The 4,712-nt window shown below is 36.9% G+C and overlaps 1 long non-coding RNA gene across 1 annotated transcript; it reads right to left on the bottom strand.

Annotated features, from left to right (window-relative positions):
* Positions 1-1,841: 1,841 nt before the first annotated feature.
* Positions 1,842-4,206, bottom strand: LOC143078116 (uncharacterized). The gene is made up of 2 exons (XR_012979062.1): positions 3,986-4,206; positions 1,842-2,207 (listed from the first exon to the last, which is right to left on the bottom strand). It is a non-coding gene; the product is annotated as an uncharacterized LOC143078116 (long non-coding RNA).
* Between the last annotated feature and the right edge of the window lie 506 nt (positions 4,207-4,712).

Genomic DNA, 4,712 nt, shown 5'->3' on the forward strand with positions numbered 1-4,712 from the left:
ACGACAGATTTATTTGCTAATTTAGTTGCGTGGGAATATTTGAAAGCTTCCGTGTCTTATCGGGGCCTCTTATAGCTGACTATGCGGTATGGGCTTTGCTCATTGTTGAAGGCCGTACGATGACCTATAGTTGTTAATGTCTGTGTCATTTTGGTCTTTTGTGGATAGTTGTCTCATTGGCAATCATACCACATCTTCTTTTTTATAAGTCCATATCTATAAAGCAATAGGTCTTCTATAATTGGTTGTGCAATGATTGTAAGTTGTTCATGTCCAACTGGCAGGTGACATCTGACCGTGACCTCATTTTCATGATTCAGTGGTCAAAGTATATTTTTTTTGGTGTTTTGGTCTATTTTGCAGATACTATAAGTATCCAGTCAATTATATTTGGTGTATGGAATGTTTGTAAGGTGTACATGTCTGTCTGTCAATAATAATCTGACCTTGACCTCTTTTTCATGGTTGACTGGCCAAATTAAAAATTTGTGATATGGTCTATTTCTCAGAAGTCAATTATATTTCGTGTATGGATTCCATTCTGGCAATAATCATTTGACCTTGACCTCAAGGTCATGGTTCATTGGCCAATGTTACATTTATCTGATTTGGCCTTCTTTCAGATACTAAAGGGATAGTATAACTATATTTGGTGTAGGGAATAATTGTAAGGTGTGTATGTCTGTTAAGTAGGTGTAAGTTGATCTTGACCTATATTTCATGGTCAAGGTTATTTTTTAAGAGGTTTATTCGGAGATACTTTTAGCAATAGGTAAACTAGATTTGTTGTATGGAATGAGTGCATGAACTACATTTCTGTCTGAAAGGGTTTATCTCACCTTCGTCTCATGTACATTGATCATTTAAATGTTAATTTATTTATAATGCTTGTGGTTTAAACTTGTTTTTTATACTTACAACATAAGTTATATTATGAACACTGGAACAGGCGAGACATTTCAGTGTGTCCACTCTTTTTCATACGAATCGAAATGTTGCTCATAGTGCTCAAAGCTATGCTAATACGACTCATGTCTATTTTTGAGGAATTTTGGACACAAGACACAAACACCTAACAAGTGAGTGAAAGAGACCGAGAGAGTCGTTGCTCGCAGGGTACCTCATACTACTCGTATGGTTGCTCATACGACTCGTGGCTTTTTCGTATGACTCGTTGGCTTGCTCATACGACTCATGGTTACATTTTGCATCGGCCACAGTCTCTCTTCTCCTCCTTTGCTGTCAAAATAACGCCAAAAGTAGGAAAAGCAAGGTTGTGAGCACGGATCAGAGCAGTGTAGATCACCGGGGGTACCGGGAATAGGAACGGAAAAGAGCCCATTGGAGCGAGAAAAAAAACAAAAGACAAAGGTGGGGATAAGTTGTGAGGGGAGAGCTATTTTGAGCGAAAAGAAGAAAAGAAAAAGGTTGGGATACGGTGCAAGAGAGCGCAAAAGAAGAAGAATTTTTTTTAGCAAAAACAACAAAAGACCAACGTTTGGATACGGTGTGAGATAGAGCAAAAGAAAGAGAAGCATTGGAGAATATCTCAGAGAATTGACATACGGAACAAGATAGAACAAGTGTAATTAGCAAACAGTTGATTGACAGTTCAAGTATCAAAAGACCTATATATGTACGCACTCGGTCTGATATACAACAAAAATCATTAGCATGGTTATTTCCACGTATCATTTTGGAACGTTTACAAAGTCAAAAGCCAAGATCTTTATCAAAAAAAAAACTACCATATTTTGTACCTGTGTGATAGAAGAACATCGGTTACACCCATTTTCGTAAGGTACTGCTTTGTATATCACTACATGCAAATACAAAAGAGCGAGAGCATAAACCAATTTATTTATTTTGTATCTCTTTCATTTTCATAGCTGTTGAATAAACCAGCGACGCAAACTTAGGTATAGCGCTACTGACTCGTCGACGTTTTCGGGTGGTTTCAGTAGATTTTCCTCCATGTAAATGCATCCCAACTCAAAAATCTCTTCTTCGCATGGGTACTCGTCCTCTTCAGCGCATTCTGATCGACAAAAGTGTAGCACGTCGTCATCGACCTGTCGAATATGCTCCTCAGCATTGAACAAGTCGGGATAAAGATACATGTTGACAGGCCGTCCATGAAAAACATACTCTCTACTTCTCCTAATATAATGAGTGTTCCATACCTGCGCAGTGTCATCTAGTTCGCTCTGTAAAAAAGACAAAGCCATTTTTCATTTTTAATCAGGACAAAAGGCCAATCAAATCACAAGATTTTCAAATGCAATCTTATTAAAATCTTCCCCATTAATTGTACACTACCGTTAGAAGTAGGGCTGATCAGTTTGTTCCAAATGTCCCTGTAAAAATCCAATTTTGTTGGCGTAATTGTCTTCTCTAGGTTCTGATTGGCAAACATACATTAAGACGAAACGTCGACTGAAAGTATATGTGTCATTCTCAAAATATGTCCAGATTCAACAGCACACGATTAAAAGGTGGGTGAAGTGGGTGTTCCGGGTATGTGCACCCTATTTTTTTTGGAAAATTTTGTTAAATTCATGTGAAATATAGGCCAAAATCGGCAAATAGTAGCCTGGCACACCACCACCCCTCATTTGTTCTAGCACCCTTCCTTTTCAAAATTCTCGGATCGTCCCCCTTAGACGGATTTCTTATCACATAAGCAACACGACGGGTGCCGCATGTGGAGCAGGATCTGCTTACCCTTCCGGAGCACCTGAGATCACCCCTAGTTTTTTGGTGGGGTTCGTGTTGTTTATTCTTTAGTTTTCTATGTTGTGTCGTGTGTGCTGTTGTTTGTTTGTCTTTTTCATTTTTAGCCATGGCGTTGTCAGTTTGTTTTAGATTTATGAGTTTGACTGTCCCTTTGGTATCTTTCGTCCCTCTTCTACAATTTCGCGTTACCGAGAAATCCTAATGTGGGTAACTTTTTTCTATGATGTTATTTTTTTTTCTGTTCCAGATCACATTTGATATGTATGTCGTTTACGAGTTTATACGTTAAAATAGGATATTACTTATTACAAAAACTCCTATACGTTACAATCATTAGAAGTCAGGTACAATTTATGGAATAAATGCCAATCAGATACCAAATCATCGAACAATTAAAGCGTGACATACGGAGGCCGCCATGCAGCATGTACACCATGTACGACCGTCTATGTATGGTCCCATAGGGCATCATGAGGATATGCCAACTTAACACCAAGGCAAACCAAATGAGAAACCTTCTCCCAGAAAGAAATTAAAAGATTAATTCAAATACAAACTCTGACAAAGGTTCCTGGCATAAGACAGGCGCACACTTAAACATATGAGGCGGGGTTAAACGTATTTAATGCAGCCTGTCCCTGATATACCAAGATGAGAATAACAATTTTGAACAAGTAAAACGTACAATCTAAATAAGAATTAAAAAGGATCCAATTCATCGAGAAAAATCATAGACAATTTACCATGTTTACAGAAAAAGAAGACAAAACATAAATAAAAAGATTCACAAGAGAACACTCGCTGTTGCTGACAGGCAGCTCAGACAACCTAAACGACTGATAATAGAAAAAAAAACCCAAGCACCTCGATATCAAATCCTTCATCCTAAAATAAATTAGTCAAATGAAGATTACTACGATGAATACGGAGTGACATTCCAATGATTTAGTAGATACAGTGGATCGTGTAATGACCTAACTGATAACTAAAATAAAACAATTTTGAAGTGTAAGCCAATTACGTAGTTATGCTCCAAGCAACGTATCAAATAATCTATATTTTCCCTTAAAATACCGTTTGTGAGGGATTGATTAAAAAACATAATACATTCCTTATATCAAAATAAGAGTTTTTAACAAGTAAAACGTACAACAAAAATTGGTATCAAAAAGGATCTTTCAAAGAAAGCCTATTGCCATGAGCTCATATTGGAAGGTAAAATATTTCTACAAATAGAAAAGAAAGGTACCTGAAGTAACTGCATGCAACAAAATTGAATTAGGTTAATGTCAAGTTTGTCTCCTGAAAATTGACCTCGTTCCTGAAGGCCTTTCATCGCTGATATCCATACTTGACAGCACTTCTTTCGCAAAATGCCCCACCAGGACTCAATTCTAGTGTTCATAGTGCTTTTTCCGTAAATGAAAGGTATTGTCACTTCATCTCCAGCAAACAACGTCTGCATTACTGCAACCAGCTCATTTTCTGTGCCCATATCACCTCTCATGCTATATAGGCGAGTGATATGAGAGCCAAATTTACATTTTTAATGCACCTACCTAACACACGGCTAAATTATATATCACTAGAAAGCTAAGAATGTGTACTTTCTAAATATCCCGGTCGTCAAAAGAAATTATGGTGCATTTTTTTTTAAATCGAGGTCAAAGGTCATGGGTGCAATTTCAATTCACGGATACTTCCAGTTGTAAAATCGAGTTAAAACAAATGCAAAAACGAAACAATTTTATAGGAATGCTGTATTACTGTTGGGAAAATATATTTCTATCATAATATTAATTAATTTTGGTTGATTTTAACGGTAACGCATGTTACATAACGTTTTCTCTCGGAGTCTTTAAAAATCAACATTTAAGTCACACAAATGTATCTGTAGTCGCCCTTGCATTATCTAAATCATATAATACCTCCATATCATTTGATTGCACGTATATACAAACATATATATCTGCAAA

This window comes from Mytilus galloprovincialis, chromosome 6, assembly GCF_965363235.1.
Source record: "Mytilus galloprovincialis chromosome 6, xbMytGall1.hap1.1, whole genome shotgun sequence".
In the NCBI taxonomy this organism is placed as follows: domain Eukaryota; kingdom Metazoa; phylum Mollusca; class Bivalvia; order Mytilida; family Mytilidae; genus Mytilus; species Mytilus galloprovincialis.